At 36.8% G+C, this 26,367-nt stretch overlaps 1 protein-coding gene across 5 annotated transcripts in view; it reads left to right on the top strand.

Annotated features, from left to right (window-relative positions):
* The first annotated feature begins 7,858 nt into the window (after positions 1-7,858).
* LOC124299143 (cysteine-rich venom protein DIS1-like) overlaps positions 7,859-26,367 on the top strand; it is an 87,339-nt gene continuing 68,830 nt past the window's right edge. For 3 of the 5 annotated variants that reach the window (XM_046752129.1, XM_046752134.1, XM_046752130.1), the window contains exon 1: positions 22,826-24,396. The gene's annotated coding sequence lies outside the window, so the exon portion shown is untranslated. Of the gene's footprint in view, positions 8,003-22,825; positions 24,397-26,367 lie in introns of those variants that run through there. The other 2 variants (XM_046752131.1, XM_046752133.1) reach the window with 2 other exon arrangements.

Below are 26,367 nucleotides of genomic sequence, written 5' to 3'. Positions count from 1 at the left end.
AGTTAGAGGGGGGAGAAGGAAAATGGAACCTGACGGGGCAAACAGATGGCGAAAAACCGCGGGAAGAAACGTTCCTTTGAGCTCAGCGCTGCGGTGGTAGGAAATGGAAGTGAGAAAGGTGGCAGGAGTTTGGAAGTTTGGGCAATTTTACCCTACCTGCAGGTTACACAGGGCTAATTTGAGTTCCATGATTCGTTACGTCGAGAGCCTAACTTCCTTTAAGGGATCGTCTCAGTGTGAAATTTTCAAAAAATTGTTTTTTTTTTTTTTGCATTATCGTATAGTATACACTGTTCTAAACATTCTCTCAAATTTTTAAATCGAAATTCAAATTATTACGGTCGCTACAGCGTTTCTTGTAGAAAGGGAACGGGTTTTCTACCTGCGCGAGTACTAAGGTGCTTAGGTTCTATAACCTTGCAGAATAAACTGTCCAAGCATTTCAGTTCGTTTTTGACATCCACCACGGATAGACCTACGAGAGAAACCCCCAAGAAAAAAAATCAAGACCTGGCATCGCCGATTGATCGTAAGTAAACGATTTATATAAACTTTTCCAACTCCAATCTTTAAACGCGTTTTTCTCAGAATGGTGTTTTTCAAAACGGTTTCCACTCTCAAAGGAAGAGTTTTAAAGATATCTAGTTCCAATTTCGGGAGAACATTTTAAACGTCATTCTTTATCGCGCTATGGAAGCTTTTTTTTTTTTTTCGAAAACTTCCTATTTTTTTTTACGAAAAACTGTCGAAAAAAAGGGCCACATTCGACACTTTTTGTTCAAACCGCCGCCATTTTGTCAAATTTGAAAAAAGAAAAAAAACCGTCCATAGCGCAATAGCGACTTTCCTACAGATCAATAATCTTTTTGAAATTTTTTTTTCAGATCAAAATTGCGGCCGTCATCGTGGAAACCGTGCAGCACCTTTTTTTTTCACGTGAAATTACAACAATTTATACAACAATGATGCACCCAATAAATAAACTTTAAAAAAATCATTTTGTATTCTTCATAAACCTATTTATTTATGAAAAAAAAACCGGACCGATTAGTTTATTTGAACGTTAAAAAAAAAATTCGCGAAAATCAGTGATTTTTCGGAGGGTCACACTGAGACGATCCCTTAATATTATAGCAGCAAAAGATCTTCCCTGATAAACTTTGAACAGTAATTATTTATCAGTAAACAACATTTGCATAATTCAATATAAAGGACCTGATAAGTTTCTTAACTCTTTTGGAAATTAGTAACGCGATGCTACCTAAATAGTCGTATCGATATGCTGCTGATACAATTATTAAAGATGTGCGGTACTTGGTCTGGTAAAGAAAATTAGCATAATAACGAAAAAAAAGTGTAAAACTGTGATTTGAAAAGCGAAACTGATGAGAATTGTGTTAAATTTTGATTGAAAAATTCTCACAATATTGCTTGTGAAAGATTGCATTGATGGTCCATGTTTTAATATCAAAGTCGTAATTCTTATTTATGTTTGTGGATCAGTGGTTATTTATTCTGATTGGAGAATTGTTTGCAAGATGTATCAAATGAACGTAAAAATTTTCTTTAAATAAATCATAAGTTTATAATTAAAATCTGCAATAACTTTGCACGCAACGTTTTTTCACATTATGAAATAAAAATTGAAACAAATCTACGGAGATGATCGGTCAAAAATTAATTTCAGAACAAAATGAGCTGTGAAGAACTAAAATGACTTTGCATTACGTGTCTTTTTGTTATTAAAGAAATTGATACGACAACGTACTTTCTTTTAAATTATTAACATCCAGACTTGATCGCCAGTTCAAATTCCGAAATGTAATTCCTTTTCCAACCTTTGTCTTGACTTGTAATCTTCTGATATGATATTCTTTTTGACAACGTCTAGAATTGTCAGGAATTTTTTAAATAACCTCACGCTTCGTAATCAATTGGTAACGATTTTCTCAGGCTGATTTGCGACTTTTTACGATATTGACTGACTAGAAAGCAAGCTTCTCGCGTGTCATGAAATTTCAACAGTAATATCTGTCATGACTATAATCGACGAACCCAATTATCGCGTATAATTCTGACATCGTTACTGTCCAAGCACGGTAAAATCATCCCCAGTGAAAATCCGACGCTTCAAATTTTCCGTACTGGTCAATTTTATCCGATGGACGTTGATGATTCAGCCACAAAACTGAGGTAATTAAGGTATGCAAGTGTCAACCAACACCTAGGAACGTTAAATTGAACAAGAAACAAGACAAGCCACTGTTGAATCCGAGTGGTGTCGGTTTGAGTACCCAATTTTTGGCTCATAGAGACCAATCCTCTTTAATGTTATACTCCCTCGAAGTGTCTCAACCCATCGGCATAAATTCGTTATAGATTCAAAATGGCGGGATATAATAGGTGATACTGTTCCAAGTATACTCTTTGATCCGCGTACAACATCCCTTCGGGCTATTTCTTGCATTGACTGTGTAATAAGACACTCTTCTTGCCTATACTATACAGGGTGAGTAAGTGCTTACTACGAGATTAGAATTGTCTAGTCCTACTCTGGGAGATTGTACCGACTCAACCTGTACATCTACACGCGAAACTTGGCAAGTCAAAGAAAGAGCCGGGGTTTGATTAATTCGATGAAGACGAAAGCTTCCTCAAAGCGTCTCGTTCTTCGAACAAAACAGCATACAGACATCGCTTCCCAGTACAAGTTTCCGAGAATTTCTAAAAGCAGGTTACGGACTTAATATCCTTAGAAACTTTCATTTGCATGAAGAATTACGACCTTCCCTTTCTCACCATCCGTTTCATCGCCTTTTATTTTATTATCCGCAATATCCTCTCATCTCGCGTCCCTATAGTAACTCTCTTTCTCTTTTGTCTCCGCGTTTGAAAAGTTCAACCGTCGTAACTTCCGTATGATCCGATCTAATCCAATACCAACTCAGCTCTGCTCGAGATGACGTTAATGGTCTCAGTGCGAGTTGGACTAGAACCAAAGGATCAATGTCTCCACCGTTACTAGAGGAACGGTACGCAATTATCGTTCAACCCAGCGTGCAGGAACGGTAACGTTGTTGACGATCCTGTTCATCCTTCTACCTACACGGAGTACAACGTGTCCCAAGCAACCAGTGCGTCCCCTAAAACGGAGACGATAGGCTGGATGAAGGTTTTCAACCGACTTGTGGGAGTCGACTCAAGGCCTGAACACGACGGAGAGTGAGAGGGATGAGGGTACGGCGAAGACCCGACGCGAGTATCAGCTGGTGTATAATGGTACGGGACTCCTCTACATCCCTCGAATCCCTCGCAGGATTGTCCTGGCTTGTAAACGGGATCAGCATATTATCGAAAGACGGTAAGACGTCGGTATACATGGATATACAGCGTCTGCATGTTGGCATTGGTTCGCGTATAGGCGAGTGCCTATCCTGATGGATATGGAGACTGGAAGTTGGTCCTCGCACCTGCGCCTGAGAGAGCGACGCCTCGGAGTACTTTGGTAATTAAGTTGGGTTATTGTGTTAGAGCGGCGTGACGGATGACGATTTGACAAAAGTTAATGTAAATACTCGGTCGTCTGATTGATTGCCGAGTCTGTCAACGACGAAAATACCTTTTACACTGCTGCGAGAAGTTGAGAAGGGCAATTTTTTCCCCCAACGTGGCATCTGTTGACGCAACGTGTGACCACTCATCGAATGAGGTTACGGTGTTCATTTCTTTAATCGACTTGTCATTCTTCTCGATCCGCTTGTCAGAATTTTATAAAATATCCGTCGTTGATAAGACACGACAGCATGGATGAATCGTTCCTTTGGTTTGTTTGAAACCTGAAATGTAATATGGTTGGAATGTTTCTCGCCATCCAGTTTTTAGAACTATACTGAACGAGAAGGTAATTCACTTGGTACAAGGATAGGAGACTGTTATTTTCAGTATCGCTTTTCAGATTCCTCGCTAGCAACGATTTAACTTTACTAAATTAGCGATGTTTGGGAATCTGATTTACGTTCGCGATTCAGATTATAAAATATTACAAACATGAGACAGACGGCGTTAGTAAATTTTTTTTTTCAAGAAACATATAACTGCGACAAGGTATATTCGTCTGGCAAATATCAATCCCGACCAAGAACTCAGAATTAATATTCATGGTATGGAGTTTCTTCGGGATTCAATTACTTACAGAATTTTCGTCGCAAACTAGTATGGATCCCCTGTACTTCAACCGCTGCCAGACGTCGCTTGTTTTCCAAAATTGCAGGAGAACGACAGCTTACTAGGAAAACACTGAACAGCATGGTTATAGAAATCCGTCAGAATCACTCGGCTCCTTTTTATGCCACATCGTCATAGACCGTGAGAGTATTTTTGCACGTGAAGGGTCCATATTCTTGTATAAGACACTGTGAGACAGAGGAGTCAGAAAAAAGCTCGTAAGAATCGTACGCTGTGCGAATTCGCAGTCAATGTCCGACCTCTGATTAACATACCACGGATAACGATCCTTTACGCCCCGTAAATAAAAATGATTTAATCATTATTAGGGGTGAACAATTTGAGAGAAATGATTTCACCCGCGCCTTGTGGCGAACTGTAATCATAACCGCCGATAATTCTGGCAATTTCGATGGGAACAGAGGAACACTTGGAAAGCAATTTGGAAGAGGGTGCGAGAAGTGGGTTCGTCCAGGGTTGGATTTGATGTTTGCGTCGCGTGGCAGAGAAGAATGATGGCCGCAATCAAAGGTCCAACGATGACCGGAAGTTTGAGGAACGTTCCTCGATAAGAGGGGAGTCCTAGCGGATGGTTCGGGGGTTCCTTACGTTCCGCGGACAGTCTCCAGGAACGGTTACCCGGCTCCAAGGGCTCACTTAACAAACTTTCAATCAAGTTATGTTCAGTTAAGACAACGGCCGCCGCCTTGTTCCCTCAACAACCGCGTCCTCGATCCCTCAAACATCCTCACGAGTCTACGCCATAATTCAATATCAACGCCCACTCATCGTCAGACCGGATACCGGCAACCCACGGATGGTCCTGGCCTGGGCTTTGCGAAAACACGACTATTTCTTCGGGAATTGGACTCCCCGTTGTGCCGGACGACCTTGGCCGTTCCTGGACTCGTTGCTTTTTAATTGGGCTTTACACCGCGTCAGAGCTTGCAACGCAGGGACGGGGAAAGTTCAATCTCGATGAGGCGATATTCGTCCACTTTGCACGGAGGCTATGAAGGCAACTAGTCTGCGGGAAAACAGGACGTGTAGTTGGTATCGAGGTGCTTGCACGAGACTTTATATTGAATTACTTAACAGATGGGGTGAAATTTTAACGTTCGATGTTGCAGATGACTCGAGAATTCATGGGACTTTGCTGAGTATATATGAGGGGTTCCACCAAATTTCTGCCGGATTTTTAAGTTCACTATTTTGAGAGACATCCAATTTTAATATGATATTATAATCCATGCTGTGATCTTAATATACTCAAATTTTCATACCTTCGGAAATACGCTCATCGGTTTTGTCACATTTCTAAATTGTTGTCTTTGAATTTTTAGCATTTTCTGTCGTTGGAAAATAAAATATTACCTCATGTAATTTATGTGTTAAAAAGTCCGATCTTTAGGAATATGAAAGACATTTGAAAGATCCTCAGGAACTGCGAATGAAATATACATATGTTTTCGATATTTTCAGGTTTGTATACGTAAATGGTATGAGAACGGATTGTTTTTGTTTTTTGTTTTTTTTTTGTTGCGCAAGAACGTGCACATTTTTCAGAATATCCAAAAAAATTTCGAGCGACATTGAAGTGGAATTGTAAGTAAATTTGTATAAATATTCCGGGGATCTTGTATTCTCAAAATATATTATACACTTGAAAAGTTTGGTATTTCAGCAATAAATTTATTACGGCTGAATCACTTCTGGTGATGTGAATAAAAGACGATTCTGTGCCACATTTTATTTTATCGAATTTGTTGGAACACGTAATTTTTGTTTGCATAGTATATTAGTTTCCTGCAATCCATAATAATACATAACAATTCCGTATAGTTTTATGTCATTAACTCAATAAATCGTCAAATCTTTGATCGAAATAAAAATGGTCCAAGCTTCGAAGAACCTGAGAGACGATCGACAATTGAATTAGAAAACTTGAACTTTCTCTTTCGTCGGTTAAAAAATTTTCAATTTCATGCCCAGTTATTCCAAAAGTATAGTATGTCAATTTTTTCATTTCGATTACTACTCCAGTTTATATACCAAAGCCCTAAAAAAAAAAGATCACGCAAGAAGAAAATTTTAATTAATTAGTTATTCCGTTCATCAATAGTTCACAAAAGTTTCCAAGAACGACGTTGCTTTTTTCTTTCTGTATTAAATGTTATCGAATTATTAAACACTCTTCGAGGAATTCGTTCACTAGCTGTAGATAATTATCTTTTGTAAGTTATGTTTGTTTGAAAAATGTAGAGCGCTCGCAAACTTTACTGTCGGTTCACTTCAGAGATCGTAAAAATTCGTGGGGGAAATTCACGTCATGGAAGAAGTAAAACTGGTTTTTACTAATTAAAGAGCTCAACGGAAAGAGAAAAAATTTCTTGCTTCCCAGATTTTTTTCGTCAATTTCGGTGTTTGAGAATGTACAATTTACTAATAAAAAATTGGGAGGAGGGGGGGGGGGTGATTTCGGAAGGTTTTAGAAAATAAAGACGGAAGGTAGATGTTAACGCTTTCACGAGGATCCGAAAGTGACGGAGGAACGATATCAGGATCGGTGGGATAATCACATGATGGCGGATTATTGCTGGACTTTAAGAAGATATAGTTGCCAAAAATCTTGCGAGAGAACTTTCTGAAAAGTATTACATTTTCTATACTTTGTTCACTTTTGTCTCAATAAATTAAGTATACCTCAAGCGATTGATAGTATTTTTTTGAGAAAACTTGGATGTAAAAAAGAAATTGAATATTTTATACTGAAAAAAATTTCATTTGTTACGGTAACTAGAAAAATTCAGTAAAACAGGTATCGTTAAAAAATCTGTTTGAATACTGTTGGAATTACGAAAAACGAGGTACGCGTAACTATTTTGCGCTATCGGCGATCCTTTTTTGGTAATTGCGACGCAAAATCAGTTTTTGAGGTTTACTCAAAGGACTAAACTTTAAGGACCGAGCGGTAACCGGAACTAAAAATTTCTCTCTCAGTGTACGTAAATAATATCACTTTTTTGGGACGCATGTGAAAATGTCGATAAAATAAGTAACCAGAGCCAAGTTTGAAAAACTACGCTTACTTCTGGGGTCGTTGACATCAAATCTTTCTAAGACCACTCGAATATCAAGGGCAACAAAACTACCGCTGAGCAGCGTCAAGAGGGGTCGTTTCAAATAGTGAAATCTAAAAATTGGGGTGACGAAAAGCGTTTATACAGAGAGCAAGGAAAAACGAAACAAGTCGCGAGGCGTGCAGAGCGCGATCGGCGCACTCCGATCGATCGATCTTGATCGGTCAATCAGATCACGAGTAATCAGAGCCGTGTGATTAGAGGGGCACGTGGCGATGCGTGGAATTCGGATACGTTGGTCCAGCGAAGCCCGAGGCGATCGCGTATCGCCGTATAAGGACGCATTGAGTCATTAAAGGTAAAGCCGGCCTCTGGATATAAGAAGCGGATAGCGATCTACGGTGCAGGAAGTGAGTAATCCTTGACGGCCAAGGACTTCTTCGATATCCCTCCACGGCGCCGCGCCGCGCGAGGAAAACGCAGCCAAGCTATAAAACAACGAGCGGATAGTTGCGGGCTTCTCGATTAGTTAACGCGCGAGCTGTTCTTGTCGTTACATCCGCAAGACGCAGAGTCCGCGATATCTCGAGGATACTTAATCGCCCGCGTCCTGATCCTCGCCTATTGCTCCGCCGCTGGTAAAAACGAGAAATCAGTTTTCCGCGAGGTTCATCTCTTTGGCGATCCGGCGATTCGCGGTGAGTGACGATTTTCGACAATTTTTATACGTATAAGTAGATTTACCAACCCGTTCGATTGAGAATTAAAATAATATATTATTTTAGTAGAGAAACAATTTTTCAACCATTTTCAAATGTTTCGTACGCGTGTCAAAGTTTGCCTTTTTCTTGCAATCTCAGAATAATTCTACAAAATAACTAGCGGCAATCTATAAGTCAAAAAATTTTACGCCTATTTCATATACTTGACAATTATTTAATACGGAGACAATGATTTTCTCGAGAGAATTTTAAAAAACGTGAATCAAAATTGTACGCTACAGTATATAACTGTAACGATTTTAGTTTCTTCTACAATCTGCGCAATAAAATCAGAAAAAGACAGAAACTCATAAAATCAGACACCAAGAGAAATTGAATCCTTTCATGTCTAATTTTGGGGACTTGTATTTTTTTCTTTCATCCCTCCACCTTTTCTTAAATTCGTTATTTTATTGTTACAATATAAAAGAGACACTACTCGTCGCAGGTCTGACAAACTTAGCCTGATAGTTTAAAAGAAACACACGTAAGAAATAACAAATAACACACATATGTACGAATAAAAAGATGAAACGACGAGTGAGGAGAAAATTGTCCGTAAAATGAAATTAAGACGAGAGAGATTTTTTTTAGTCATATATATAAATATGTGTAAAAGACGGTGACGATGCTTAAAAATGAATAAAAAAGATTGCGAGTCAGGTCCTTGTATTCTCTGTACGATATTCAGTTAAAATTTATACATGGCCAGGATTTACGCTTCAACTCCCTGTTATGACACGTCTTATATTATCGAACTACGTAGATCTACTAAACCTTCTCGGCCCAAACTCGTCTCTCTCTCCGTCTCTGTCTCTTCTCCCTATTGCCAACACGAATCGTCACAATACGAAAAAGCGAACAGGTTAAAATCGTCTGTATATTTTACAATTGTTTCATTCGTTTCGTGTTGAGTCCTGTTTATGTGTTCGTTTCGTTCAAATTTATTTAATAACATTTATATTCAAGTTCTTTTCCTTGTTTACATAATATATCGTTTATTCGTATCCTTTACCCATTTTTCACAGATCACTGCTTTTATGCATCGATATTAAATTTTTTGTTTATAATGCTAGCTTTTCTAATTTTTTATTTTCTGAGATATTATATTTTTAATCGTTATTATCGATTATTCGTTTTGTTAATTTCAATAACGTGATAATCTCATTTCTAGCTGAATCATGATCTCCATTCTAATGTTAGATTATTCATAAAAATAACAATGTTATGATTGCATAGAACACATGTATTATCGACGTGTAAAAATTAAAAAAGAGATAAACGAAACGAATTAAAACGAGAGTAATGCAAAATATTTCAAAGAAAATTGAAAAAGTTACCGGCAGTCAAATACCAAGCTGACAATGCACACTGCGTATTATGTATAAGCCCACGTTCCGAATTATACTAAGCAATTTGTTTGGCAAAATATATTCATAATAATATAACTATGCAAATGAGGAAAGTCTAAGCCTGATTAAGTTTCGAATTTATGGACAAAGTTGTCTGGTTATCGGGCTGGAGGAAAATACACACGGTACTCACGGTGTTACAATTATGATATGTATAATTACGAACGAATGGAACCGTTGAACGTTTATCGCCAACCTGATTATACGCTAGAATTATTTTACGTCTAATTAAAAAAACTAGAATTGTCGATTGACGGAAGGACCAGAATATCGAATTTTTATAGATGCGTAAAAATCATGTTCATAAAATTTTCAAATCTGGAAAGTCTCGGTATGGAAAATTGTTAATTCAGAAACATAGAATGACAACATTGAGAATCTGTATAAGATTCTATATTATCGAGAGAAGTTCTAACGATTCTACAGTTCGGCATTCCATGTTCATTCTATTCTTTTATTCTCATACTTCTACTGTCAACATTTTTGAATTACATAAATTCAGTATTTGCTTCTTTAAAAGTTCGATATTGTGGCCCTTCAATGTTTAGATCTTTCTATATTTTTACCCCCCCATTCCTGAATCTCGGTAATCGCTGAATTATCATGGCAGCGTCACGTCGTGATTTTTGACATTTTTCAACCACGAGTGGTGAAGAATGAAAAATTTTCACGTAGAATTCTGCAAACTGCCAAAAAGGAACTTCAAGATCGTCTAAATTCTTAGGATAACTGCCGAATGTCATTTCAACTTATGTATGTTAAAATTTTGTGCTATCTGAGTTTTCTCGAAGATTTTTGCAGTGATTCAAATCTACCGTACATCACGATGATCTACGTTCACGAAAGCTTAAAAATAATGGCAGCCTGAGGTTTTGACTGTGATAATTGACCAGTGATGAGCAAATTTAAATCATATATATACTTCTTTCATATTGATTCTAAGGCAGATGCTCGAATTTCCACGCTTCGCATGATTGGCAAGTTGAGTTGGAATATGTTTCGGCAAACTTTTCGAGTTCTCGCATTTTCGCTTGGTACAATGATTACGGGAAGTATTGGGCGAAAGAATTACAATGCGAAATAAAATTGGTGTTGAATAACTCTGGTCGACGAAGGTTACTTTATATAATGAGAATGTTTTGAGATACTTGAGAAGTTAACGTTACGATTGAACAGGCTACTTACTATGATAATTGGCGTGTATCTCAAATTAGAGATTCATTTTTGTTTATAACAATATCGAAACGCCAAGACAACTGAAATTGTTGTTGAATTAGCAGCGCCGATACTAATTTTTTATCGTTATCAAAAAAGTGTGTTCAACATCAAGCTACAATTATTCCGATATCTCAATATAAATCTATCGGAAAATTTCTATACGAGCGTAATAAATCAATCGTTATTTGTTACGAATGGAAGATTTTTGGGTAGATGAAAAAAGCGAGAAAACTTGTACGCGTTGGTAGTGATGGGATCGTTTGTCTATGGGTTTGTATAAAAATTGGCAGTTTCTATTCAGTCACATATCTTCCCAGCTTCGCACTGTCTGTATAAGCGACGAAGAATAATTTTTTTACCTGTCAAAAAGATGTTTTTCAACAGGTTATCACGTGAGAAAAACCATTTTTCAACCTAGGCATCGTACCCCCTTTTTGTAAATTTTCAATTTCTCAGCGAGTATTTTCCCTAATACGAAACTGTGATGTAAAAAATGGAAAGTTAACACCACAGTATGACGTGACACGAAGTATAACCGCCCACGCACATTAGTCGTCGAAAATATTGGACAGCCGGAGCAGAGAGTAAAGCAGGTTTCGTGCTGAATGGTTCCTAAAGATTCATGGACAGATTTCGCGTGTGAAAGGCGTTGAGAGTATGCAGACTGCAGCATCTCGGGGTCCTCAGGTCAGATTGAGAGAGCGGATTAAGGCCACGTAGTACTCCTACATTTACCGACCGAGCAACCCAAGCTTTTTTTTTTTGGTTATATTGAATGAAAACACGAATGGAAAGGGTTCAAATTTGAGCGGTGTATCGGTGTATATAAATATGATGCACCGCCGAAATTTCAACCTTTTCCGTTGGTTTGTTTATTTGGTATAGGGAGAAAAAGAGTGAGTTTGCTCAGTCGGTAACGGTAGGAGTATGACATGATCTTTGTACTGTCTGCAAACAGGGACAAAGTTGCCAAAGTCTTGTGTGACCTTGCCTCTTTACACGGGGATACGAGTGAAAGGGTTGCCGGCAATTCTCTGCAGATGCCGAGAATTTGTTAATTTTAATCCTCTTTCAACTCGGCAGACGCCAGTCTTCTTGGAAATCTACGTTTGTACAAAGCTATGTTGAAAAAAGTGCCTTTGTTTGTTAGTTTCTTGACGATTGTCTCAAAAACTGCTGGTCTGATTTTCGTGAAAAGTTAACAGACGGCTCCAATTTTAAGCTATCTCGAAAATGTTATGCTGGACTTGAACTGTTAAGGTTAATTTATCAAAGGTGTGAGAGAAAGGAAGATTTTCAACAGCGTTCAAATGAGCTTAAAATACGTAAAAAAATTTATACTTTCACATGAAGCGAATACAATCTCGAACCAAAATCAACGATTTTATTACATGAAAAATAATCCTCAACAGAAATAAATATCTCTTCTTCGACCAACTATTTAGCTATATTTGATTCTAATTTATAAAGTTTACTTGAAATTATCCAGTTTATTCCATTAATTGCACGAGTTGTAATCGAGTGTAAAGAAAAATAATTTCATCCGATTATTCAATTCACAAAATGACTCATGTTTCTTAGACCTAATCGAATTTTTATTTCCATAGCTTAAAAACGGTTCTCTTGGTTTAGCAAATTTAAATTCTTCGAACACAGGCAGAATATCTTTTACATTTACTTCAAGTTTGATATGTTAAGAACGTGTGGTGAAAATTTCAGGTAAAAATTTCAAAAAATTACAAAGTTATAGCCCAAAGAGTACAACCGTTCGTTGAACAGGCGCCGCGCCGCGTCCTGCCGCGTCCTGCCGCGTCCTGCCGCACCCTGCCGCGTTGGGTCGCACAGCAGCGAGACGAGCCTCTCAGGAAGCACGGCCTGACCGTCCTTTCGATCTTATTGTGCTCGGATCCATTTTGGCTTTGAGATGCCACTTCTCGAAAACAGTTTCAGACATTATTGCGAGGTCCATTTTTAGCTCTGCACGTAGATACTGTAGTAATCGCACCAATGCCGAGCAATACAATGAACGAAAAGTTGAACTCGAAGGAAATTGCCTGGCAAATCACGAAGGATTCGCAGGCAAGATGGGAGTCGACGGTAGGAAGGAACCGTTTTTAAGATCCATTGAAAAGCACGCTGTGAAATACACTGATTACTTTGAGGATGGTGATTCTGAAACGCATGTAGGATTAATTAACGCGCAACCGTACGGCGAGACTTAAATATTATAAAAAAGAGCGTTCGGGTTTGTCCGTGCAAAAGCGCATGGGAAGCCGTTTTCGAGAATGCGTGAAAAAAAATTCACGTATCGGCGGCAGAAAAAAATTCACTGCAAAAATGATAGTCAAGCTGAGCGTCTACTGTGGCTCAGCTATTCGAAGACACAGTGATTCCAAGGATAATACGAAGAAAGCGATGCGAACAAGTTTATACTATTACAGTTTCACAGACAGCAACCCTGACGGCAAATCAAGAGCGAAAGGGGAACTGCGTAATTTTCGTCACGATTATTTGGCATTACCGGAATCGGTTTCGAAGGTCATCAAACCGACGTACGAAGATCTTAGCAAGGACACTTTACTGGAGCGCTGTGTTCGTGGCTATACACAGAACAGTACCGAAAGCTTTGACCAACTAATTTGGAAGGTAGTCTCAAAAACGATGCACAGTGGCGCCGCAGTCGTTCAAATTATATCGAAACATTTTCAAACGCGTTTTTCTCAAAACTCCATTTTTCAAACTGGTACCAAAAATATCTCGGAAACCACTGAACCGATTAGCTTGAAATTTCCTGTGGTTGTTGTACGCGTAATTATCTAGTACTTGTTATAGAATTTGAAAAAAAAATCTTTAGTCCTTTTTTTCACTATCAAAAATATGAACGAGTGTTTTCTTGAAAATCTGCTTCTTCGGTTCAGGCGACCACCGTTTTGTCAAAACTTGATATTTTTCTAATCGACTATTATACAAAGACAAGATAATAGTATCCATTTTAATACCCTGTTTGATTTCTGTGTTTTAAATAATTTTTGACGAAACGCTACCTGGTACCGCTGTAGAAAAATTTTTTACGATACTTTGTCGACGATTCAATAACTCTGTGAATTTGCAACATTCTTAGACAGAAATGAAATTGAAAATTTTCTTAAAAGTTTATATTTTTAACCAGGAAAAACCTCGATCCGATAATTCCAATAGTTTCCTTGAATTTTTTTTTTTTAAATGTTTTGTTTTATCGTTTCCAGGTGTAGATTCCACCTTAAAATAAAGTAGCACTAAGTTGCGACACTTTTCGATCTGTTGTATAAAATATTAAGAATCTACTAAAACTATACGTAATCAGGTTGAAATTCTGCAAGAATGCAGAGAATTGAGAGGATCGCGAAAAATGATGAACTCAAAGCGTTGACAAAATTCTCAAAGTATGAAACTTGTCACGCGTACTGTAGATTTAATTGCAATCTGTATAGCGCTCGCAATGTTGATACAAAAATGAATCGCAGCAACGACAAGCGCAAAAATCGTGGATCGCGGATAATTTTGTCTTTTTTTTCTCGATTTCAAGAGTACTAAATTACACTCATAATTAATACTCACTGCTTTAATATATTGGATAAAATCGTGTGCGGAAAATGTACCGAGGATGTGACTTCGGTGGTTTGAATGTATAATAACGCGGCGGGGCGAAAAGCTGCGTCCTTCCGTTTTGCAAAATCGCTAAATCCCCCGCGGTTAACGTGTCACTGAGAAATGAGCTTTCAGCTGAATTATGTTTGTAATAAGGTGCAATATTTTCAGATCTTGGCATTTGGGAAGTGTTTACTAAACATTTCATCGTCCGTATAAATTATCACCTTTTCTTAAACTGAACAATAACTACTTGGTGTGAAAAATCACGTTATTTGAAACTAGCCGTCAGGCTGGCGGGAATTTATTGCCCAAAGATTGGTTGCTTTTGTTGCTAATTTTTTCCCCCCACTGAATAGAATTTAAGAATACAGATAACCTTTAAATAATTTCATAAGAAGGAGAAAGAGTTTTTCAAAAGTAATTTTAAATTCAGACGATATTATCTCAACAAATACATTACCGTAATGTTAAACTGTTACAACATTCATTTTTTGTCGGGAAATTTCATTCGAGCCGTGAGTGAACTCGAATCCGGTCAAATAAAACTTGCTTGCCCACGATAAATAAAGTATCCAATAGGTTCGTGTTAACGTGGAATTTATTTTTTTGAAACAAACAATTTTCCCGGTGTAGATTCGTCAAATTTCCGGAATCCATGCGAGAGGAAGTTTGCATGACAAACAAATTATTAAAGAAAATAGCAATAAAGTCGAGGCATATTCATTTTTCTCATCCACGGTTCTCATTTCGTATATTATAATCAGTGCCGTTACAATAAATCTTACCCTGCGATTCCTAGAAACAATCTATTGAACTTTATCTGTATAATAGCCTCGTTTCGGCGAAAAAAGAATTGCGTGGGAAAATAAACGCAACGCTGCTGGGATTCCAACGGTTGATTTATAACTCTTTCTATCCATCAGAGTGATTACTTTTACAAACATTGTTCGTCAACTGTATTTTGTCTCATTTGTTTTCACCGTTCGTTTTATTTCAGTGTCTTTTTTATATTGCACTATTTATATCACACCGTGAATTTTAATTCCCAGGCAATAATGTTCACAAAAATCGTGGAATTTGAAAAGTCTGTTGTATGAGAAAAATAGTGCTGGAAGTTAACTACTGAAATAAGCAATTTTGGCTTCAGAGTTAAGTAGTTTTTGTTTTCCGTATTTTCTTTAATTTTTCAGACGTAAGATGAAAGCTCACAAAACTTTCAGCAGGATGCAATTCAAAGAGAATTTATGTGAGAAATTTAAAGCCGTTTGCAATAAAAAATGTCAGACTCATTACCTTGTGCACAATTATCTGATAATTTTTCATATCGCCAAAGTTGTCGACTCTTTTGAAACTTGCGATTATACGTTTGGAACGAAACGGAAGGAATGTTCCATAATTTTCTTGCTTTTCTCTTCGCAATATACTTAATAGTAATAAAATTTTGTCGAAAAATCTGAAGCCCGTGACGTAACTTAACATAAGAATTCCAATGTAAATTGATATAAAACAAATCGGACCTTATTTCACTGATATCTACGGAATTTGTGAAATTTGATTTAAAATTACTCAGCGTTATTTCACGTAATTGAATTTTCATCGTTGTTGAGCAGCCTGAGATTCTACGTAAATCTACGATATATTGGCATTCAATTCTTCTGTCAAATAGCTTGTGCAAAAATTAAGGGGAGAATTAAATAAGGCTGTGAATGCAATAAAAAAAAAAAGCAGAAAAACAGCCTCAGAAAGCATGTACGTGCCAAGGCAAATATTATGTGAAGAGAGTGATGTCTTTTTTTTTGTTTTTTCTCGAGGAAAGGGCATTCAATTATTTAATGTCTTATTTAATTCTCCTCTTCAATCATCGACTAATAGTTTATACCTGACCTTGAACAAATCTAAACATTGCCCTAATTTTCTCATCTTCTTTTCGCCAATCACCGATAATTCTCATCCTCGATTATAATCGAAGGAGCTCAGTCGCAATAAAACGGATCACACTACGATCAGAAAACGCACCGATAAATCTTGCAAAAATAGCTCACGATACGAGAACAAATTAATTTTAATCGATGCCAAAGAATCGAGGAATTTAAATCAGGATAAAAACGAAGTTCAATAACTCGAATGGAATAATATCGTCTTGAGAAATTAGGTATGTTAATCAAAATTCGATGTTTCGTGTCACCGTCGACCCAACAACGCAAAAAAATTTCACTCCTATCCAACTACTTTCAACGTTAGTTACTTAAATTTTATTAACATTTCAGAAAGCGTGTTAATGAATTAAAATACGATAATTCGGACGATTTGGGTGACGTAAAAAAGTAACAAAACCAATAATCGTACAATAAAAAACGAAACGACAGTTGCCTGTCTTACACAGGTGAGATATTCTCTTTTCACCTATTTTTTCCTCTCCTTTCATGCGACCGACGCCGCTGACACGCGGTTATTAGTCGATGTATAGAAGGTGTACAATATCAGGGTACCGATTAACGATGATTTAGGGTTCTTCCGTGGTTCTTTTGCTCGCGTGTCTGCGGAACGTCGGACCATCGCCCGGCCTTTTGCTATACGTATCCTGTGTACATAATATACGTATCTATATTGTATATAACGTATACGTTGAGCCGTATTGATTGACGCTTATTATTATCGAGGGTATGGTCGAAATTGTGTGAAAATACGACGCATATTACCACATCGTACTTTGTGTATCTGCATGTAATACGCTCGTACACATGTACTTGGTAAGAATAGTAAAAAATAATCGTTTTTATGTTACATCGATTATTTTTCATTATGTTACCGCAATATCGATTTTTCTTTTTCACTCACACGAACGCCGCAAATTCAGTATCAATTATTATCAATGTCTTACCAAGTATCGATTTGCCGTAATAAATGAAAGATAAATGAATATTCTTACCTGATGTAGATGGAATTTGGATGAAATATAAACTCCTCCGTTATCAGGACCACGTACTGAAATTTAGGAAATTTTGTTCTTCGATGCACTGTTTCAAAAATACACAAAACAATCGATTAATTATTACCGATTCAACCGAGTCGTCTTCGAATATGTTTTCGGACTCCATAAACCGAATATATACAGCTTGGTAGCCATTGATATACCGTGTGGAACGTAGAAGATTTAATTATTTACACGTAATACGAATGCAACTGTAGTACAATATTGACCGCCGAAACAATATCTTGTGTTAGATGTCTATCGCGAGGTACACTCGAAACAGACCGATTCAATCGCGAGAGATAAACGCCATCTGGTGAATGTACCACTAAGATGGCGCTGACTCGCCGACAACGCCATCTAGCTAACTCAGGTTGAAACGGCTCGGATGGTAAGGTAGGCCAGGCTATACCCGCCATTTCGCGGTGACGTTAAAAATTTCCACGGGAATTCCATATCAAAAGACAACATATTTATCATATTTTTAACACTTTTTCAACCAACGAAACCCATTTTCAATAATTTATACAGCCTATGTCAGCCTCTGGCTCTTGAGCTGTCTCTATGAAAAAAATGACGTCGATCCTTTGCTCCGTTGCTGCGTCAAAGGACAAACCGACAAACACACTTTCGCATTTATAATATTAGTAGGAATATACGTGTAGATGTATCTGCACGTCGACCCTTCGTATTTCGCAAAATTGTCACTCCCTCTCCGTAAATTGCGAGGGGGTGAAAGGAAAATCACTTATACCGTAAACAAGAAACTCATAGGCAAAAGCCTCGGCGAAAATCGAATTTCCGATAAATACGCGAGAGTATATACTCGGGGTTTAAATTGGCTTGAAAACTTTGTAACCGTTAATGAAATTGATATTTCAATAAAATTTATCAACTATTCGAAAAGTAACGTTTAAATTGCCGACAAGATTATGCGATTTTGTGAATGCCCAAGCATCCGAAAATTGTGTAAAATTATTTCGGAATGTCTGGAAAGAATTTGATTATTCTTTGCGAAAATATTTATTATCGTTGTAGGAATCATTGCGCTGAATCGAAAAAAGTTTCTATGAGCATTGTAACAGCAATTATTTTTTCGTGGAAAATAAAATGGTACAAAAATTTTTTACTGCAATGAAAAGTTGAGTCACATTTCACAAATTTCTGGGAATAAAGTCACTACATATGTAATACCTAGAAAAAATCTGGTAAAGCGAATCGCGTATAATTAAAAAATTACTCGAATCTTACAAGTTTAAAATAAAAAAAAAAAACAAAAAGAAATAAATCAATAAATGTTTTTAACGCAGCATGTTTGGATATAATTTTTTGTATTTGTATGGGAAAAAGTTTTCACGTATAAAAAGATTGTCTTTCTTGAAAATTTTACCTTGACTGCGCAAATTGTTTGACAGACGCAAAAAAAAAAAATAAATAAATAAAATAAATACTTTCCACGCTGTGGGTAAATTTTGTTTACCACGCAATGTTTGCTACAGTATTATAACATCACCCTTTCACTTACAACTAATTACCTACTGTTGTTCGTGAAAACAAAAATAAAACAAATCAAATTTGCATCGGGGAGAATCTTTTATTTATTGATAATGTATCGGTGGGTTGTAGCTCTTGTGTAATTAATCATCGAAATACAAATACAGCGCATCAGGAGGGCTGTCAACAAAACACACGTAATGCCGAGAAGAAAAGCAAACATCTGATACGAATTCCTAAAATTGGAAACTCGCCCGTAGCACACATCCAATTGTAAACAATTGTACGCAATTCTTTCAACAACGCATTCAACGATTCAATTATATTCGGGTTTCTGTTGGAATTGTCTTTGTCCAAGTTAGGATTTCGGTTAACTATATCAATATTTTTTTTACATTTTTGCCATAATAATAATAATAATAATAATAATAATAATAATAATAATAATAATAATAATAATAATAATAATAATAATAATAATAATAATAATAATAATCATGTTTTTATAAGTATAATAATGCAATAAATTGTTTTCGTCGCAGATATTTTCGCTCGAAGGAAAATCCGAAGAAATAAAATTCACTTTGCGTACGGACAATGAAAAGTATCAAGAATAACGAGAAAATGTGAATGAAAAAATTTCAACGTAAAGCGGAACGACGAATGAGTTTTAATAATTACTTGCTTGGACATACAATAGCTCAACCCATAAGCGAAGTGATGTGTACTTTGTAGAGTACACACATATATATTATATATATACACTTGTATGAATATTGTACACTATATACGGTGTTCAAAAACATTTCATTCATCACCAGAAGCCAACCGCTTTGTGTTGTTTGTACCGGAAGACTGGTTTGAATTTGTAGGACGATTTGCCGTCGAGTGAATTGTATTCTGTATAACGCAAGTAACATTTCTATAGATACCGCTTTGATAATTTTCTCGAATATTACAGGGACTGGATTCCAATTGAATAGCAATAATAATAATAATATTCATTCGTGCATAAATTCAGGATTGTTAATTTAAACCATGGATTCGATTCCGCTTCAATTTCTTCGCATTTCTTATTCTAACTTTTTCTACTTTTTACTTCTTCTCTCCTCTTTTCCTTTCCTCTTTAATTATGCCTTCAGACTAAATTACACAATACGGTACAGCGGAATGGTAATTCTAACGAAGACGTTGATCGTAATTAGATATGTGCGAGGTGCGTTAATTGGGTAACCGCTATCTTATCGCCTCTGTGACAAACGCTTTATAGGTGCTACACTAGATATACATCAGATCCGGTCTACGAGTAACTTTTACGTCGACACATTCGATTCCCTCGAATCTCGTCGCGCGTTTATGACCGCTAATTATGCGCGCGTTGTACGCCAAATAAAATGACGTGTTACAATCTTGAGTAAGCACGCGTTGTACACGACATTAGGTTCGAGCTCTGCGGAATATCAAATGATCCGTGGATCAGGATATAAAAACTTTATGTGTAAAAACGAACTCGGAGTCTTGAAGAATCGTAAAATTAACGAGACGAACAGATGTCATCGAAGACAATGTTGTTCTGTTGGAATCAACATTTAAGAAGTAATTGAATCGGTTCAAAAATCGGGTCAACTTTGAAAAGTATTATTCTAATTTCTCTTTTCAACACGGAAGCTTTATCGCAACGATCGAACATTTTTTCCTAAGCGAGAGTTTCAATAATAGTGTAATTTTTCAAAAAAATCTCGAGTTAGTTTAATCTGAAAAAAATATGTGTAAAATATTACGTATAATTTTGAAACACCTGATTTTTAAATCAACCGAAATCAAAATTTTTTCATCAATTTCATTGACTACACCTTGATTTTAATTTTCCGACGAAACGATAACTTACAAGAAACAAAATGCAGGCGAGATTCATATAATTCGAATTTATGTGCGGACATTTCCGGAAAATTATGCTCACCGATTTTTTTCGTTTCTTGCAGATACTTGAAGTGAAAAAAATAAGTCTTAAACTTCTGTCTGAAAAAATTGGGGATAGTGATAATTCTATTTATCCCCGATTCAATCATAAAGTTAACTTTTTTGACCTCAAAACCGGGACGAAAGTGGAATATTTTTCTCTAAAACGCATTTGCGGGAAATATGAGGCGAATTTAAAACTCCCAATTTTCAAATAAATATCGCGGCCAGAGTTGAGTCGGAAATAAAGTCCGATATGTAACACGGGAATAAAAGTCGACTTTATTCCCTTGTGACATAATGTACCGTTTCTAACCAACGAAGGCGTTAAATACAGACTGCATAGTCAAGAGTCCGAGCTAAACGGTTGTAAACTGTACAAAACAGACGGCTTCCGGCCCGAATTATGAATTGAAACTCAACTCCCTGTTTCGCCCTCTCTGAACTCTAACCCCACCTCTCTATCTCCATAAGCTCTCCAAAGGCGCGACGGCTCGAGTCCGCTGTATTCGTACTGAGCTAACGGTTAGCTTGCAAGGCCAACTTGAGCTTGGCCGAGTGCTTAGCTTTGCGCAAATATACACCTAAAGTGTGAGAAAATAGAAAGGACAGAATGAAAGGAAGAAGGCGACAAAAAAATTTGAAATTCTCGTCACTTCATTTACTTTCAAGTTTTTCGAAATTTCACGTTAAAAGAAGTACGTGAGAGATTTTTTTTTCTTTTTCACTATTGGTTCAAAATTTGTGGGCTGGAAATAATTCAGGAATGTATGGGACGATAATTCAAGTCGAAAAACCATGGGAACAAAAACGTGATTAAATTAAGACTTGCAAAGTGTCTCTGAAGTTGTTCCGGTCAAAACCTATAAGTTTAATTTAAAAACACCATGCGAGAGAAGTAAAAAATTGAAACCCCTAATTATCAACTTTGCAAAGACAATGTTTTTATAGTAACAAAATCCGTAAATACAATATTGTTTTACAATTTTTCACCGAAAACTTGACGAAAGCTCATTTTATTCGCGAACGAATTCACCGTAGATCATCTGACTTGGGTTTTCGGTAACAACAATAGATTTATTGCTAAATCACAAGTTTATCATCTCAAAATTGAATCTGCTGGCAAAGCCTTGACGCACGAGAAAATCACGCGCAGTGCTAGAGCGAAATGGAAGGAAGAAGGTGAGAAAATGGGTCGAGTACGATCTACGATCGACGATTTATCCTCATTTGAAGAAATTGTGATACGCTCTTTCACCTCTGGTAGCTGTGCAATATCTCGCAGGCTTAAGGATCCTTACGATCATTGATCGCTGTTATCGACCTTTATGTACCAATAAACCGATTCTCATTAACCTGTAAACTGTATTCATTGAGGACCCGATACTGAAACTTATTTTAACCACCTCAGAAATGAAAAGTTGACTTCTCACCGTATCTTGGCCATGTATTCAAGTGCACGAAATAATCCTCGACTACCTTCGGTCAATTTTTAGCTGTTCTCATTATCAACTAAGAAGTGACTAGATTTTGAGAAAAAATCGGTCCAGCATCTGTGAATCAAAATATGTAAAAATTAACAAACGGATAAACCAATATAAATGAAGTATGCTTCATCGGTTTGACTTAATTTGACCCAAAACCGTTTCCATTTTGTAGAAAATCAGTCCAACCGTATCTGAATTATGCATGAAAGTGTAAAATTTAAATGAAATTAATTGCTCCATCGGTTCGACTTAATTCGATCGAGAACCGTTTAAATTTTCACTCCCGAGTAACTTAACACAAGCAAGAATGTCCGCGTCGTCGTTTCTCATTTTCCCTCAAGTAACCCGAATACATCAATTTTTCCTCACGTCATTCATTCGTTTTTTACTTTGTCTCGTACGTTCTCTCACTTTGTACACGCACGCGTCTCCAGCCGTGGCTAGAGCACATGCATAAATAATTCCCTGTATGTTTGCTCATTTCTATGTCAGTAGACAAGGCTGAATGTAGCCAGAGCCTCGTCTACGGCGACGGCGCAAAAGGCGTCGCGACGCCCGTCCGCGTCCCGCGAAATTGAACCACTTGCTCTCCGTTCATCGGCCTGCCAGACGCGTTGCGGCGCCGAACAGCACGGATCGGATCGGTTCGGCTGCTATTTTGCACACTCCAGTTTTTGCCATCGAGGCTGTGGGAGAGGAAAGAAGTAACGATAATTCGATAAATTTGTCGAAAGAAAATAAAAAAAAAAAAAGGGAGAAAAGTCGTCGAGCAGTTGAAGGAATAAAATTATCGTACGATTATAACCAAGGAAAAATACGATATCGCGAATTTTCTTCAAATTCGCAGCGTCCGAATATCGCGTGGGGCGGATAAAATCGTTCAAGGTGAGGAGAAAGTGCGGCGGGAGAATTTGAATTTCGAATTCTGGATATCGGAGCGTCGATTCTGTGTGCGTAGTATTTTATTTTATTTTTTTTCTGTTCGTCCGACACCGACTCACGTGCGAGAGAATTTTCGCAGTGTACGAAAAATGTATCACGGTGCTGGACAAAGCGGAGAATGACGTGAGTACGGATCGTTGAGTCCCGAGGTGTGATAATAGAGAAAGGAAGAAGTAGAGGAAGAGGAATAAGTCGAGAACGGAAACAGTGGAAAATGTGAGGGGAACGTGGCATTTTTTATACACAGCTCATCGCCATTGACACGAGAGAAAATGGGTGGCAAAAATATGGAACGAGTAAACGTTCGGAGAAATTATTGATTGAGCTGGAGGAAATATTTGTTGGAAATATTTCATGTTAATTGTAATTTGCCGCACTGAGATTTATGCGAATTATCGAAAAGGATTTCAAAGTGAATCAGAAGAAAAGAGAGCGGATTGTTTTCAAGACCAACCGAAACTGTGCCAATCAACGTACCGAAAGTGAGAGAAGCTTTCACGTATTAAATCGGTGATTGAAATTTGTTTCTTCTCTGTGACTTTTTGACTTCGTTAAAAATTAAACCCCGGATAACTATTTAACTGGATAATTGCAGCGTGGTTTGTGATTGAAATTTGAGTTTTTTTTTTTTATTTTTGTGAAAAATATCGTCGTCGAGTGAAAGTTTGTGGTACGGATTCGAGCAACGAAACCTCGTCGAAACAAGCTTTGAAATTTTTTGCGCTTTATCTCCCTGTTAGAGGGAAAAGCGAGGAAGCGAGCTGGAAGAGTTGATGAAAAATTTACCGGTGTAAGGACTTTTAGATAAAGAAAGAAAGATAGAAGATAAATAACAGAAGGTGGTGAATAATATAGTGAGAACGATAGAATATAAATACAAGAGCACGCGAGGCAGGAAATAAGGGAAATTATTCAAGTAGAAGAGTGCAAACGGGGGGAAGGAGAAATAAACGAACCGTGAATATACCGAAATAGCAACAAGCTCGAATTTCGACTCAATATATTCCTGCAACTGCGGGTATAAATAATTTTGATATTCCACGATCAACTGAATATGATCGAACCAGACACAGGTGGTGGAAAATTTTCAGAGAAATAGATATTTGGTACTAATCGTAATACAGTTTAGTGAGAGATACAGCCGTCGGGTTTTGTGATCCAGGAAGTCCCGGTTAATGAAATTTTATCGGGAATAATTTTCCGAAACAGTCTGCAAGGGTGAGTTTTCAAATTTCGTTATCTCTCAACTCTGTCTCCATATTCCCGTAATTTTTTTCTTTTAACCTTCTTTATTCTCGTCAATCTTTTTTCTACTATCTAATTTCGACATCTGCTTTTTCAGATTATTCACGTCGCTTTAGTGTCAAAAAGCTTCGGTGTCATCGTCCAATTTCTTTATCAGTTTTGTTGCGTTTTCGAATCGAACGTTTATCTTCTAATTTTTAGCACTTCCTGTGTGTATTTAATTCTGAAAAAAGTCTGATCTCTTCAAATTTGAAATACATTTATCGGCGCAGGTCGAAATTTGAAAAGTACGAAGTTTATTCTGTAACCTTAACAAATACAACTAAAAATTTAGAACCTGAAAACATTACCGAAAGTTGTTGGGTTGGTCCATGTTTACAGTTTTCGAAGTATTTCTCTCTTCTAAACCTTGAGTAAAAACTCTTGTTTCTCCTTTTCCTATATTCTCGAAGCAATAAAGATTCCCAAAAGGAAATTGAGATAAATTTGGAACGGGTTCAAACTCCTCGACTGCACCCCTTTCACCGAATGGAACGCGAGTTATGACCCTGTATATTTTTTAGGCTCACAACTCAGGGGTCACTTCTCGGGTGAAAGAAACACATCAAGTTCAATCCCAATCTCGTATAAAATTCTGCTCGATCCAGAACAGAGAGGGCAGAAAAATTGGGATTCTCGTCTGAAGAAACAGAGAATAATTTTACACCCCGTGTATCAGGAGAAAAAAAAATTCAACTGTCTATCACGTTGTAGGTTTTTTTTTTTCTATCTCGCTTTCTTCTTTGAAACAATGGGATTTGTGCATTTATTTCTACACACACCGTAAAGCTATTTTTAAAGATCTGTAAATTTGTTTCACATCCAAAATATTGCAATTCTTAAATAATTCAGGGGCTAAACGAAATTTTTATTTCAAGCGATAATAATCACGCGTTTAATTTTTCCTAGATTTATATTCTCCGTTTTATAGCATTTTTAACCACTATTGAGCAATTTTGTCTGTTTTATTTTCCAGAGGATAATTATTTCATGAAACAGCCGTGCTTTTCCCCTGTTAAAAATTGGGAACACGCTAATACACGACCGTAATGAATCAAACGAGCTTTCATTACGCGTCTGCAATTTGACTGAAATTTCAGTAGGTAACTTTTAATGCAAGTACAAAAGAACTTGCACGCAAGCTGCAATATAATTACCCCAGTAATGTAGAAAGATAGATAATAACAGTAATGTAGTAAAAAAAGTTTCATCAATTTATTCACCTTTTTTCAATTTCTCACATTTTCTTAACCTTTCAAATTTCATTGTTAAAAATTGTGAATAATGTATCGAAAACTTGGTGTCAATTTACGATAACAGACAGTTTAAAGACGTAGTCGAAATCAATTAACATTCCACGGTTTTAGTTACACTCAATAAAGTGTCTTGAGTTTAAGCAAATAAACATTATAATATAATCAATTTATTCCAATTCTAAAAGTGGTTCAATAATGACCGTCAATAATTAGCACAGAATATTCTACGCTTATTATTCTTTCGCAGAATGTTTCAAAGCGGCGTTTCTTCGAATCGTTCAAAATTTATAAACAAATAACGATTACACAAAACGAATCTGCTGCAGATGAGAGAAATATTTATAAATAAAAACGTGTATCGGATTCAGAGCCAAACGTAAGTCAAGTTGGCAAGGAATTTTCCACACGTATAAAATAATAACAACAATAATGATAATAATAATAAAAACGGTCGTAAATAAAACAAAGAAACTGACCGGTAATTACATTGTATCATACACACAGGTGATAAGTATATGAGTATTAATGTACATAAATTGCATGTGTAAACGTTGCAATTATGCTAAACGCACATCCAGGCACATCTGCACATCGGCTTTTATATAAACGTTGCGGGGGTGAAATTGTGTAAGCATTTTGTTTTAAGCCC

The sequence above is a fragment of the Neodiprion virginianus genome, chromosome 2 (assembly GCF_021901495.1).
Source record: "Neodiprion virginianus isolate iyNeoVirg1 chromosome 2, iyNeoVirg1.1, whole genome shotgun sequence".
NCBI classification, from domain to species: domain Eukaryota; kingdom Metazoa; phylum Arthropoda; class Insecta; order Hymenoptera; family Diprionidae; genus Neodiprion; species Neodiprion virginianus.
This window is presented reverse-complemented; position numbering and strand designations above follow the sequence as displayed.